Source organism: Pygocentrus nattereri, chromosome 27 (genome assembly GCF_015220715.1).
Source record: "Pygocentrus nattereri isolate fPygNat1 chromosome 27, fPygNat1.pri, whole genome shotgun sequence".
NCBI classification, from domain to species: Eukaryota; Metazoa; Chordata; class Actinopteri; order Characiformes; family Serrasalmidae; genus Pygocentrus; species Pygocentrus nattereri.
In genome coordinates, this window is record NC_051237.1 from 14891088 (window position 1) to 14906851 (window position 15764).

A 15764-nucleotide genomic window follows, 5' to 3' on the forward strand; every position below is an offset into this window, starting at 1 on the left:
TATCTGCTTGTGTTGCGTATTTATGGGCAGAAGTAAACACTTCTCCTCTCCTCTCTATCTTTTAGCTATTTACTCTCTCTTGAATGCCTAATCTTTTTTCAGCACTCTACTTTAGATAACAATTCTTCCTGTTAATCTCCTAAGTAGACGTGCATCATCTTTCATCTGTATGAATTTACCCTAGCATGGTCGTGGAGAAAAATAAACAGTTCTTTCTCTGTTCAGTTTGCCGTCTCCTGGCTGTCAGAATTTCTTCCACATACCTGTGGAGTTTTAGGATTGCAGTTTTTGGCCAAGTCTACTGCGGACACTTGGTGTGTTGATGCACATTTTGTTGCTTTCTGTTAGTGTTGTCCCATAATTAACTTCATATAATTTGTCCGTGACCTGCCTGCACTTTTAAACCAAATTAAAATGCAATAATGGAAAAAGGTTAAGAAGTTCAGGGCATCTGACATTCTTGCGATTCATGATTTCTGGACTGACATGATAACAGGCCTGGGCTGATTGAGGAAGCTGACCTTCACCAGCACTTCTATGGAGTCTGGCAGTAATGGACGCCCAGGGCAAAGTAATATTGGCTTTGAACAATCTTAACCCCGTTCCCCATAATTAGCTGCCCGGATGCTTACAAAAGTAAACCTCAGTTCCACCTTCTTGTTTAGATGTTTATTTCTGGAAAATTACTCCTCTGGGCATAAAATATTATATAAAAACATATCCAGTGTTTGGAAAAACTATTTGAAATTACTTTTGGGTAGCAATATGATTACACTACAATGCAACACTCCAGCTTCAGGATGCTTTGCTGAATTTCTGTAGGTCGTGACTCTCCGTGTGTTTTGTGTCTTGCTGGTCTTTGCAGTCATTAAGCTGCTGTACACGGGTGGCTGGTCTCTGAGGAGGTGCTGTGGAGGGATGTGTGTGAGGAGGCACGTACCTGACCTGGAGGGTGTCCAGCTAATGTGGGAAACCTTAACATGAGCAGGCCAGTGTTCTACTATTTCATTACACGTAATGACTTGCTTTAATTGTGCTTTAAGATTGGGATGTTAGTTGCTGAGGGGAAGTGATCTTCAACTAGTCCCCTCTGTCTCATTAAGATTGTTTTGAAACTTCACTTCTTCTCGTACGCTCTGCTCATGGTGAGAATTTCACCTTTAAACTGAAAATACATTAAAAAGCAATCAACTACTGAGTGTTTTTTTTCTCTCTGCATAAACAAGACAGCACTCAGAACAATCATTTTTCATTAAATTCAAAGCAGGGCTGCAAATTTTGGCAAATCCGTCATCGATATTTGGCGATTAATCGTTAACCAGAAAGCTCAAAGTCAAGAACGTACCACATCAAAATATCACTCATAAAATAGATTCTGATTCTGAAATATGTTTGGCTGAGCTACATTTGAAGCCATTGTAAAGTACTTGAAAGTAGTTGAGTCCACTGATCAAACTGAACTCTGTATTAATGCATTGACATCTTGAAATGTCCAATATGTTCATGATTACTTGATGAAAACATAGTCAGCCCTTTATGCTCACTACACACATTGTGTAGGACCCTGCAAATTATGCAAGGGCCCTACACCCCCCACCCCCACCCCCCAAATGTGTCAAAGATGCTTATTGTTCACAACATTGATGGGAAGCAGAGTTATAGCTATTCATCTGATGATGGGGAAAAAAACACCATCAATCAGGTAAACTTGTGTTCTCTCCTGTCCAAGAGATGCCAGCAAATAACAGTTATTTTAACAGTTTATTATAATATTTTAACAAATTAAAGTTGATGCGCTAGCTGGGTTAGCTGCATCTCTTTCTAGTCTGTCTGTCTTACTAACCTAACTGGGCAGTGCATTTCTTGATCTATCTGTGTCTTGCTTGCTTGCCAGCCGCTTCCAGGGTTGTGTTCTTTGACTTTGTGCCTGACCACAGTGTGAGTGAAAATGAATGTATTCTGTTTGATGAACTTCAACGGGCAATAGTGTTTACAAACTGCAGCTTGGAAAAGATGAATAGTGCATAGACGTGTTCATATGTGCATGCATATCACTCACATTTTGCAGCAGCAACTTCTGTGGAGACCAGTGCAGGCATTAGCATTAGTAAGCATAATGGCACACACCTCATAGGTACGCATAATTTTAGAAGAAGACAATAATTATCTAGTGAGAAGATGAAGCATTTGCTTTCTGTATAAGACACATTGTCAGGTGAGACTGTGTGGGACTGTGGGCCCCATGAAAAGATATCACATTGGGCTCCACCACCCCCCTTCCACAAACATTAGCATGGCCTCAAACATGGCTAATGGCATGCTAAACCCTCTTTATACTGAATGCTGTGAAATGGACACTTGCTAACCTAAAAATGCAAATACGATACCATGTGTTTATCTTTATTATGAAAAACAAACCAAACACAGCAGCACAACAATTTGCAAAACACTTAGCTATTTGAAAATGAAACGTGTAAAAATAATTACAGTGTTTGAATTCTTATTATTGAAAATGATTAAATCATTTTTCTTTTTTCAGAATAATAAAACAAGAAATTCACCCTGCAATTATGCCAACATGTCATTCACCACAATGCTGCTCACCCCCTTTGTCAGCTGGGAGCAGAACTAGAGACAGGGCTGGTTCATTGGTAGGGTTATGGGGACAGGAGACAGGGCTGGTCCATTGGGAAGAGTATGAGGATGGGGAGACAGGGCTGGTTCACTGGTAGGGGTATGAGGATAGGGAGACAAGGCTGATCTTTGGTAGGGGTATGGGAAGAGAGAGCTAGTTCATTGGTAGGGGTCAAAAAACAGCACCACTCCTGAGCACCACTGTTTTTAGCTACACACTTAATTTTTCCTCTTCAGTTCATGAACAAAAATATGGTATTGACTGAAAGACAGATAAAGAACTGCCACACTTTCTGTTTGTTTCAATTATCTAATGTTTATTTAAACCCCAAAAAAGTGTCCATTCTTTGTTGTTGGGTTTTCAGTTCTCATATGACTGCAGTTTTGTGAACACTGAGAGTCTTTGGAAATGTTGCTTTACATAGGTTTTTTTTTGCAAGTAATTAAATTAAGTCAAGATGTGGAGTTTTCTCAGTTGTTTGGAAAACAAACATTATTTGAGAGCAAAACTATTGACATTGCAGCCAAAAACAATTTCAGTCTATTTTTCTCAGGCAAAGTGTAATTAATTCAGGTGTTAAATCTTACTTTAATGAGCTCCCCAATTAGCCGATGGCCCCTGCCTGTGTGCCTTGACTGTGGTCCAGTATAAACACTAGAAGGGTTCAGTAATTGTAACTTAGAGATTCAGAGTCAACAATGAACAACATATAACAAAGCAAGCAAAAGTTAAAGTAACTGAAAAGTTAGTCACTGATCAGGAGAAAAGTTCAAATAACAATAATAATAATACATTTTTAACAGGGTTGCCTTCACTGTGTACTGCATAATCAGGAAATGGAAGAAACGTTATACAACCCAAATGATACCTAGATCAGGCCACCCCCCCTAAATAAGCTGTGGGACCAGCTGGCAACAGACACTGTGGGTTGGAGGCTTTTTTTGGCTTTTGCCATTCGGAAACTGTCCAGATGTACAAAACAGGGAAGAAAGACAGCGAATCATATTACTTGGAATTGCTTTAGAGATCCAGATTCTGGGTTTTCAGCATAATACAACAGATTTCCAAATAATATAATTCTTCTTTAATACAAGGTCTTGTGTACAATACAATTTCATAATGGTCACAGTACTATACATTCCAGCTTTGTGAGATTCATGCTGTACGGTTTTTGCCAAGATTGGCTCACTGAGATGCTGATTCAACCCTGTGGTCATTTTTGAGGTCAAAGTTTTCTTTGTATTTAACAACTTACATGTCAGGTGTTCATCAAATTTTGTTACTGAACTCTGACTTGTGTCCATTTTCCTCTTGGCTGTTGCATTTGACATACAGCTCTGTGCAAAAGTCTTAGGCATCAGACAAAATGATATGTAAAGCAGTTCTGGACAGTAAAAGTTTATTTTCTGAGAAACCTAAGAGTCGATTAAATACAAGTACACAAATAAACAATACACTGTGTTGATGTGTGTGACAATGTTAGTTTACCTGTTTCTAAACCTCCCTTTCTGTTTTTTAAAAAGCCAAAGAAACTTTGCAAATAAACACACTTATGATAAATAGTGTTAAAGAATTTTCTTGGCTGCCTCAGACTTGTGCAGTACTGTATGTAGTTATGATTTTGACTTCTCTTTAAAACATAGTCTTGCCTTTTTTCTACAATTCAGACATCAATCAGTTCACCAGACAGAGCTGTCTGCCTAATGTAGCTTTGAAAGCTTGCACATCAAAGTACTGAGTGTCTGACCTTAATAGCTGACTCATGTTGTTAATTGGCATTAAAACTAATGTAACTCACCTGCGTTGTAGCTGCTTTAATTGTTATTTAGTTGCCTCAAAGTTAAACTTCTGTTTTGTACTCCAAGAAAGTGTTTCTATGTAGATTCATTTGAAGAATGCTTCGTATGTTTTAAGGGTTCTTTGCATCCTAAAAAATGTTCTTCAAATGTGGATTTTGAGGTACATGGTTCTATAACCTTTTTGAAAAGGTTTTTTATGTAGCACCAAAAAAGGTTCCACTATAGTTCCAAGCCAAAGATCCCTTTTTGCTAGGTTTCTATTTAGGGCTTTGCGTTCTGAGTTCTGTTGATATTCCAGTATCTATACTGAACTGAGGGGAAGGAGCAAACACTGCATAAACTATTAATGGCAGTAATGTTGTGCTGTAGGATTAATACTAGTGCTGTAGGGAAAATACTAGTGTTGCACAAAAAAACCCCCACAAAGGTGTACATTTGTAAACAAGTTTTTTTTATTAAAAATAAGTATTTTTCATAGTGGCTGAGTAATGAAGGCTGCCTCTTCAGATGCCTCTACAATTAGTGTAGTTAGCCTAGGTAGCACTGAAGCTGTGCTAGAGCTATCTCCTCCTTCTCAATCACATCCTTTAGAACGAGACCTTGGCAACACGCTCACATTAAGGAACTCGTGTTTTGTAGTAGCAACGTTTAGCATAATAACATTACACACATTTACTGACAAATACAAATAAATGCACCACTTTTTATAGTCTGGTTTAAACCCTAAAGCTATAAAACTGTTAGTCTGTATATTTTTACTGCTTTCCCATGATATGTGAAAGTAAATAACATGCTTTTTCGCATTTACTTATTATTTACAATTCAAATCTAGTACCTCTTTCTATTTCTGGTCTAATCCTAAGCAACTTAGAAACAATCTAGTTTAGATCAGTTAAACTGCATAAGTCCTAAAGACTGAAGAGTCTTTTGCCCAAAATACTTCCCAGCATTCTTAGCTCTACTTTTCTGTTAATTACCCCTTATTTGTCTAATGTATAAATGAAATTCCCTTTGCAGAATGATATAATTGTGGTCATAGGCTATTATCATGCAAAATGTGAAGTTTGAATGCATTTTGCAGGTTTTTGTTATTCTCAGCCGATTGCCAGGAACCATGAACAGTAGCATAAAGGCAAATATGCAATAAGCTGTTAGAGTCCTCAGAAATGAGTGATTCTGGTCTCCTCTGAGACTCCTCTGGTTTCCTCCTCCTTTTTTGAGGAAATATATTTGCATATTTTTTAAGTAAAGTCAGCTAATTTAAGTTTATAGTGAGGTAACTTTAGTATTCAAATACTGGCACCTTAAGTACTTAGCTACCCACGTACATCCCTACTAACAATGTTTCATTAAACTGAGATATGTCAATGCAAAAACATGATGTCAGCATCAGAATTGCAAACAACTAGCTCCAAATCTCCAATCCATACCTGCATGTTCATTAGTAAGCTGTGCAACAAGACAGATGGAGTCGTCGTATTTTTCATTCAAATTTTGTTCTACATATTGTGAGAATATCGGCTCACGAACTCAGTACCAAACGTTGAATATCATTATTCCTAATGGATTTGAAAAGAAAATTAGATTCTCAAAGCTTTATAAATCTTTGTTGCAGCTTCAACTTTGCATTTCAATTTCATGAAAATGCATTTTCCTAGCACTTTCCAGAGACTCTGCCAAGTTGTGGATTATGTTATTGGACTTTTCAGATGCAACATATAGAATTCTGGATCAATGATGAATAGCCAACTCTCCGGAGAGAAACTGCATTAGTAGGGATGAACTGGAGAATACCCCTGTGTCTCTGTATATTCTCTTTATCATGCACCATATGGCTCAGTCTTGCATTAGTCCTGGGGGGTGGGGTGGTCAACTGTTGTGGAGCCCAGTGTGGTCCACTAGAGGGATAAAACGGCCTCTATGGTGATAAAGAATGGCACATGTTTCCAAGTTCCTCGTGCCTGCAATCTCTCTCTTGCCACTTATTTGCATTAGTTTTATTTATAACTTTGTTCTGTGACACAAGCCTGTTCCTCTAAATGGTCTCTACCTACATATCATCCTCTTCCTTCACAGATATGTGTTAAACCTGCTGTGACCATGCTGTGGGAGGTCAGGGAGTTAATGCAATGAGTTTACACACTGATTTCAAGCAAAGCAAAGCAAACCATTTTCCCACAGAAAGTCTTGCCATTACTGTACCAGAAAGCATGACCGAGGCAAGCAGACGTCCTGTATTTGATGCTGACATTGTCGTGCCAGTGCACCGCATCAGAAGGGTAGCAGAGAAGAAGTCTCTGATCGTGTTTCCTCGCTTGCCCATTGGTGCTACTTTCCTGTGTCCAATTAGCCATCGGTCAGTCGGACCTGGTCCTCTGTAATCAGACAAGGGTTCTACACAACCTGCTGCCCCTCAGGGTCAGTTCCATGTCTGGCATTATTGGGCTGAAAGTGCCAGGGAGGTCCAGCAAAAACAATGCTTTCAGCTCACACCAGGGAGCTTGTTTGCAATGGCAGACGTCTGGATGGAACCAAAGCCACAGGCTTTCCAGCCTTGAGCGTTTAATTGCGCTTGTGTCGCTTCGGATTTAATGCCTTCCTCTTTTGAATAGCTCAAGGCTCGGAACCCTAGAGATTTGTCATTAAGTGACTATTTTGAAGTAAATGAGATAAGTTTGATGTCTGTAAGGATTAATCAGTGGCATTACATCAATGACAAAGCTTTTACTGACAGAGCGTCTGTTTCTTAACTGTAATATTAATGCAGGAAAAAAGAGACTCTTTAGTTTGATGCTTCAGAGCTCTGCTATGCCCACTGGCTTAATATTTTAAATTCAGTGGTGAAAACAGCAGATATGCAGGTGCAACTTAGAAGTTCGCTCTGCATAAAAATATCGACCCATTTCATTAATGAATCCGCAATGGTCTCATGCGCTTCGTCCAATTTATTTAGCCGTATTCACTTTGCCTTTGTTACAGCACAGCAGGAAATGGTAGATGTTTATCATTGTTTCCTCTGACAGGTAAAGAAGTCAGAGCCTAGAGCAGTAATGTCACTAGACATCATAGCACTGGGGGTCCTATAGTGACATAGAAAGGGAGGGGGCAAACAACAGGCTAGGGCTGTAGCTCTGGCTTTCAGGAGACAAATTTTGGCTTCTACACATCCACCAAGTTCCTTACTGTTGTTTATCTCCATCAACATCCCAGGCTTATTACATACTAAGGTTTATCATTGAGAAACTGCAGGGATTCAATGCAAGCTAGCTGAGCTATTCTTAGGTTATTGAAGTATGTAACAAAACTGACCTGGTCATCTAAGGGCTTAATAATGGTTATTCCACACCTCCATAGACAATGTTAATTGTACCTTTTTACAATGGCAGTATTTCGGAATTGAAACACTGGCCCATATTAACCAAATGTATTTGAGAAGGAGTTACATGCAAAAGGTCAGATGCCGACTATAAAATCACATTCATCAGAATGGCAAAGGCAAGAGGCAAATTAATCCCTATTCAGCACTTTCAGCTTTCTTAATATGATCTATTCTGACTATTCTTTATGGCTGCATATCATAATCACGTTTCAGCTGTAACGCAGAGCGATGAGGTGGACGCATGTGCGGAGGTAAGCGACTTTTATTAAGGGCAAATCCAGGGTCGTGGTCAAAACGGTCCAGGGTCAAATAGCCAATACGGACAGATCGGGGGACAGACATGACATAAACCAGAATCAAACAACAAACAGAGGCCGAGACATCGAACAAAGACCGGCTAACACAAGAGGCAAACACAGGGCTTAAATACACAGGGATAACGAGGGTCAGGTGAAAAAAATCAGGGGAGGAGTTACCAAACAAGGGGCAGGACTTAAACCAAAACAAAACACACATGGAAGACCAAAACAAAGGAGCACATGGAGTAGTGGGAGGAGCCAACCATGACATCAGCACTGTGCTGTTGTTAGGCCTGTCACAATTACGTCACTTCTTGACCACATATGTTTGAGCTCCTCGCAACAAGCAGAAGGTGAATTGAGTGTGATTTCATCAATTGGGTTGAGGTAAATCTAAATAAAACATAACAATAAAAGAAAGCAGAGAGTTTATCTATTGAGACATATGGATCCTATGAAAACAACAGAAATTCTAAAGTCTGACTGGTTCTTTGTAGGACAGTGATCAGTTATGTTTGATTGTTTGAGCTTGTGCATCATCGGTTTGGAGTTAATAAGGATCAACAGCTAGGAAGCAGGATAGCTAATCATCCAGTCTGGCCACTTTAGGCTTTTACTTTAACAACAGAAACTTGCAATTAATCATCAGCTAAACCTTCATGATCATGACAGGCCAGCCTGTTTTGGACATATATTCTACATAGTGGTGAAAAACCTTAGTTATGACTAATCACATCTAACACAGCCAGTCCATGTGAGGTCAAATGTTACAGCAAACCTTGAGCTTTTCAGAGCATGTGTTTTCTGGACACTCCTCCCTTCAAACCCCTATTCATAATGTGCGTTTCTAAGTGGCCAAGTAATGCACCTGCAGCAGTCATGTTTTCAGAGCTAATTTATGTAGATGGGGGATTCCATATTTATCAAAATGCCCTTTGCCTGAGAGCACAGGGCACATTAATAGAAGAACTGAACAAATAAGACTCTGAACTTCAGCCTGTAATCTCTTTGGATCTGTATTGATTAGTACACTCAGACTTTTAATTGCACAGAAGGTCAAAGTACTCTATTAGTACTCTAAACTATATAAAGTACACAACCATCGGCTACAGATGTTCAAAGCCAGCGGAAAACACAGTGGTTCAAATGGAAGGACTAGCTTGATGTCTCGAAATACAAAATCAACATTATACTAATACGATGACACTTATAGACAATTCAATTACATCTTCAGAAAATGTCCTCTACCAAGTTTTAAGTTCTCTTTGAATACTCTTAATGCACTCGCAATCATCAGATTCATCCATTTGGGAAGGGGTCCAAAGCACAGATCTTCCAAAAATCGCATGCAATTACACATTTGCACCAGAGAGGTCTCTAAATCCCCAAAATGTATATAGTGTAGCTTTAAAGTAGCCCTGTTCATATTCATTCCTATTTCATCATGCTTAATGTCTACAAAGTTACTTCCCAGCTATCACACAGTATTATAAGTGTTCCCATCAAACTTCATATCTGTACTCTTCCACAGCAAGATGTAGCCAGACCTGTCTATTCACACTGACTATTGGCAGGCGAACAGAACTTAAGACACAGTGGCCACCTGGTACACTGCAGTTGGAAGAGGGGTGCTTGCCCATTGCCTGGTCTGCCTTCAGTCTTAATTTACACCAGAGATTTCACTGAAAGAAATTAATTAATCACCAGCAGATTGGCTGTCTTAATAAAGCAGCTGTGGTGTACTCCTCTGGAGCAAAGCAACCAGGGGTATACATTATAGCCACTGCCTAACTCCTTGGGTCTACAGTGGCACACTTATAAAAACAATAGTGAAACCGATAGAATAGTTATGCAAATAGTGTTGGCTCATACATACTGTGTATTAACTTACCCCTGTGAGCTGCTTTCATGAGCTTGCATACATTTGCTTATGGGCCCAATTGATGGCCTTTGCTGCTATGTGCTATCCATTGTCTAGGGGGTTGTGTTAATTTGACCCGACTGCATTTGTAAGTTTTGAACTTGGGAACATGCCCCGGCGGTATTGTTACCTATTCTCTTTCACCTTTCATTTGTCAAAACATTGGACAGTGCTGGGTAAGTGGCCAGAGGAGCACACGAGTCCAGGCTTTCGGTGGGTGGAGGGGTGTGGGGAGCGGATAGGCAGGCTGTCTTTAACAAACTCCCACACGTACTCATTCTCCGAAGCTGCCTGAGCCTGCATTTAAAATGGGCCACGTGCAAGTGCAGCATTAGAATTGCCTTCCACTCGAGTCGCTCAATTTTCAACCCCAGTGAAACCACAATTATTTTGGCACTCTTATCCCCTTGTTTTGCAGTTGTGTATTTTGCACCAGGGTGACATCAATTTGCATAGTGTCTTGGAGCATAAAGGACGACAAAGAGCACATACAGTGTTTGTTTTTAAAAAGTTGCCTTAATCTAATGAGGTTTTCGCTGCTCCATCCAATATTATGAACTTGTTTGAGCATCTGCTCAGCTGAATTGATTTCATGCCTTGTCTTGTGTACTGTACTTTTACCCTGACTTTTGTGAATATGGTAATTGGCCTAGAGGGGCCGTGTTTTACAAAGCATTTTTCCCTGATTTTGACACTGGGCACTTGCTTAATTTGCTCAGTTCCCCTAGGTGTGCTGTCAGTTTTCCTTATTGACATTCTGGGTTTGCTAATTGCTATGCTAGGAGTGATCTTTGGAAGATCCGCTTCATTTTGGCAGAATTTCTATGTTTATGAGACAGATAAATTGGATTGACAGAAAAAAAAGGTTTTTGGATTCAATTTTCTTCCTGGTGGGTGGTCTTATGTTTTACGATGATCCAGTGGGGATTGCATTCTTGAAAGGCAATGTGGCTTGAGGTGTTGATATACCGGCCTCATCCCGCCTTTGATCTGTTCTTGTCAGTTTCAGTGAGTTAAGTGTGGCCTGGAGACTGCACCTGCGACCTGGCTGGAAAGATTATTCTGTGTCAATATTCATTAACCCTGGGCCATTTCCATCGGCATGCTCTCGGCCACCGTGGGAGATTTTTATCTATAGGGGACTCACCCTCACCGCCTCACATTTTATTTTCATATTTAACTGCCTGCTCCAGCAAACGCACCCTGTGTGCAGTTTTAATACACAATGTTCCACTCTGTTGCCTCTGAATGGGAGGAAAACTTAAACAGAAATGCTTGTGTCTGCCCTCGGATGCTGGGGGAATATTTTGACACAGTGTGGTTGCTGTGCATACATTAGGAGCGTGGTGAGTATGCAGACAGCTCTTATGAACTTGGACCCTTTATCTACAGCAAATGAGGCCTCTATTGATATTCCATTACCGTCGGCTAATCCCGGGGAATAAATGTACGGAGTGTCAGCAATGTGCCACTAGAGCTGCCTACCAGAATAGTTTTAACCTTCTCTAGTGAGAATGACTTCTAAATTGGTGAGTTTAACATCTACAGTGAGGTGACTGAAGGCCTGATCTTTCAATACAGAACAAGAGAAAGGTGATATAGAGTGAAATAACTAGGGATAGAAAGGACATAGAGATGAATCTTACTCTAGGATGAATCTTACTCAATGATGTGATAAATTAGCGTAGTAGTATTTTTCAACATTTGGGCTAGGCGCCTTGGTTCCAGCGAAGGGTAATGATAATGCTATAGCATCCAAGACATTTTTACAAAATTAGCCAATGTTTGCATCTGTGACAGCCTCTACTCCTCTGGGAAGGGCTTCCACAAGATTTTAGTGTGACAAGATTTGGCCCTATTCAGCCAAAAAAGCGTTTGTGAGGCCAGGCACTGATGTAGGACAAGACGGCCTGGCTCACAGTCAAACGCTCCAGGTCATCCCAAACATGTTCAGTGGGGTTGAGGTCAGGGCTCTGTGTAGGCCACTTGAGTTTCTCCAAACCTCATGAAACCATATCTTTTCGAGACCTCACTTTGTTCACAGAGACACAGTCATACTGGAACTGTATCATTGACATTACCCTTTACTAGAATTAAGGGGTTCAAACCCTGAAAAACAGCCCCAGACCATTATTCCTCCTCCACCTAACTTTACTGTTGGCATTATGCATTTTGGTAGGTAGTGCTCTCCTAGCATCCAGCAAACTCAAATGAAGCATAATTCATCACTCCAGTGAACATGTTTCCATTGCTTCAGAGTCCAGTGGTGGCATGCTTTACACCACTCCAGCTGATGCTTGACATTGTGGATAGCGATCTTGGATTTGTATGCAGCTGCACAGCCATGGAAATCAATGCACTGTTCTTGTGCTGGTGTTGCATCTAGAGTCAGTCTGGAAGTCTTTAGTGAGTGGTGTAACCGATGAAAGATTTTTACTCACAACACGCTTCAGCACTCAGCAGCTTCACTCTGTGATCAACCACTTCATGGCCATTTCACAATAATAGCACTTACAGTTGATCGGGATAGATCTAGCTGGGTAGAAATGCAACACACTGCCTCGATGACCAAGGTGGCATCCTATAACAATGTCATGTTTAGTCACTGAGCTCTTACGTGTGACCCATTTTATTGCCAGTGTTTGTCCATTGAGATTGCATGGCTATGTGCTTGATGTTATGCACATACTTTTGGCATTATAGAGTATTTTTCACCCCTGGAATCAGGGGCCACCGGCACGCTCAAAGTTTTATTACATGCTTCTATAACCTAAGAATAGCTCAGCCAGTTTGCACTGAAGTCACTGTAGTTACTGAATAATAAGCCTTAGTATGTAATAAGCCTTTAGAGATTTTAAGGGGTTAAATCCTAAATATCAAAATAATATTTTTATGAATAATGTTTTTTGTAATTCCAATTGTGAACACAAACTAAAGAAAGTCAAACTAAAGGCCTAAAATAAAAAAAACAAAACAAAAAACAAGACAAAAAACTCCACAGTGAAACATGCCACCTCCTCGTGTTATTTCCAAACCTGTCTAACCTCCTGAGATCTGTGTAGTCGACTCTGTAGGCTATACGGCCCTTCAAACAGTGACAGTAGTCAAAAAGCACCCAGACAGGAGAAAAGGTTTATAGAAGTGTCCATTTTTTAATGCTTTTGCTCAATATTCTCAAGCCTGTGAAAACCTATTAAGACCAGCGCAGAGAATCAGTTAACTACAGGGAGCTTAATGCAGCACACTCTCTCCTCTCAGCAGCGGGCCTGATTCCTACCAGGCTATGACATTTCCTCCCTCCCTTCAGGCAGCCCTCCCCCTTGCTTTCACCATTAATATACACTGACATAAAATAGCCAGAGGAGCAGCACAGTAGTGGAAACCCTGCCTCTGAAGCCAAGCACACGATAGCCTTTTGCAGGGGGCACATCCATCCAACAAGTTGGGTGTCTATATAAAGTAGTTGTAAATCTGTTCAGCTGAAGGCTACTGATGTGACAGACACCATCCTGAGAGGGTTGGGCTGTTCATGAGGGCGTGTCAATGCTTGGTCAGAGTCATCTCTGAGGTTGCTTATTTTCACCTCTAAATGGACTGAGTGGCAGCAGTAAATGCCTGCAGCTCCGCGCAGCATCCTGAAGCCTCTGAAAGTCATTTTGATCATAAAATGAGACAGGTAGGTGTGTGTAACCTAGATCACTGCACTGTTTAAGCAACCCGAGAAGCTGAACAATTTGTTTTAGAACAAAGTATATTGGTGCGTGTTCAGTCAGAAGTCTATTTAATTATTCAACCTGTTTAACAAACTATTTGTGAAGCTGGGTCACTTTTATTGACAAATTTGTGCTTTAAAATCCCCAGCTGTTCTTTCTACCTCCTACAGGGATTTGGGCTGAGATCATTTTGGGACCATTTCCTTTGAATTGCAAACGTGGAGATTCTTTTCTTGTGAAGCACTTTACCCAGGCAATTGATTTAGCTGTGTCATCACCTTGCATGGGCTGCCTTCTCGGTGATAACTTCAATGACTTCAATCAGAAAAGTGAAGCCAATCGATTAGAGCAAACAGTCCTTGAATTCACACTTGGAGAGAAACGTGAGCCACCTAAATGAGTTTTCCCAGGACCCTAAATGAGTGTGCTCATTGTGTTTTAATGGCCTCATATCATCCAGAACTTTAAAGCCACGCGTACCGAATGTGAACGTTTAACATTAAGTGCAATCTGTCATCCAGAAATCTTATTACTTCAGGTATATCTTACTGTTCCTCTTAGAGCCCCAAAGTCTCTTCAAACTTATAGAGTCTTTAATCTTTTAAAACTTCAGGCTTTTCTCTTTCTCCACTCGCTCAGCTGGAACAGTGGCATGAGTAGTTGGATTTAAGTTGTTTAATGTATGGCTAGCCAAGCCTGAACGCGAATCTGTCTCTGGACCTGACCATCCATAGATGAGCAGGTAAATTGGTGCCCCTAACCATGATGAAGTGCTGGGCATGTGGGTGACTATTACATTACAGGCCTCCTTCTTAATCCTGCAGAAATGCCTTTTAGCTGAAATTGGAGTGATGCCAGCCGTGCGGTGAATGTGGCCCGTCCTGCCCTCTCAGTTTCACTTCATTCTCTTTTGATTGGCAGTTCGCAGCGCTTGGCTGGGACCATACAAAAAGGCCGGCAGATGCATTTGCCCCAAAATAACGCCCTCGGTGACCAGCACCACTGTTTTTTCAGCACATGTCCCCCAACTGTACGCTGTCCTGTTCCTTTGTTACTCAGGAAAACGTGGTGTGAAATGCTTTCCCAGTAGTTTGCTGAGGCCTTTTCTGTGCTGCCGAAGCTGTGGGATGAATTCTATTCTCTGCATGTGGAATATCTGTGAGAAGTGGTTTTCTCTCCGTGACACAGTGAAAAGTGTATTTTTATGCCTCATTGTTGCGCTCCTGCTATGTTTGTGAGGAACTCTCCCCGTGAATCTCACACAGAAAGCGACATAAAGCATCACATTCATATCCGAGGTGATTGCCCTCTCTCCCCTCCGTCTAATGATGTATTGTGATCACAGTGTAGTCCATTGATTGCATAGATGCAAATGGGGCACAGCGGGACGCCGGATCCCTGCATCAGATGAGCAGGCTTTTGTTGTGGCGAACAAAGGAGAAAGGTGTATTGTGATTATTCAGGCCTGCTCTCCAGTAGTTAAAGTAGCTGAGCCTCGCTCAAAACAGACTTCCCTGTTCCGATGATAAAACCTGTGATTTCACAAGCCCTGTGTGCTTAAGTACGAATATAACAGCCTAGCACACTTACAGAGAAAAACTATCTGCCTCCTCCTGCTTTCCTCTATTTTTGCTTGTCACACTGAAATGGTTTTAGATCCCAGTACAAAATGGAATAAGACAAGGCAAAATACAAAACGTTTTACACTGAGAACAGGAAACACAGTCATTTCAAACGATGATTTCATTTATTGAACGAAAAAAAAAGGTTTTGCTCACCTGTACCACAACAGCAAAAACTGAAGATCAAACTCTCACAGCGCTGTCAAGGAACTTTGGCCCACTCTTTTTATCAGAGGGGTCCTGCCAGAGCATCTCAATGGGGTTCAAGGCAAGACTTTGAGTAGGTCATTTCAGAACCTTAACATTAAGGCATTGAGCCATTCTGAGGCCATTCTCACTTGCTCTTGTGCTTTGAACTGTTGTCTTGCTGCATGAGCTTCAGATCAGAGTGATATA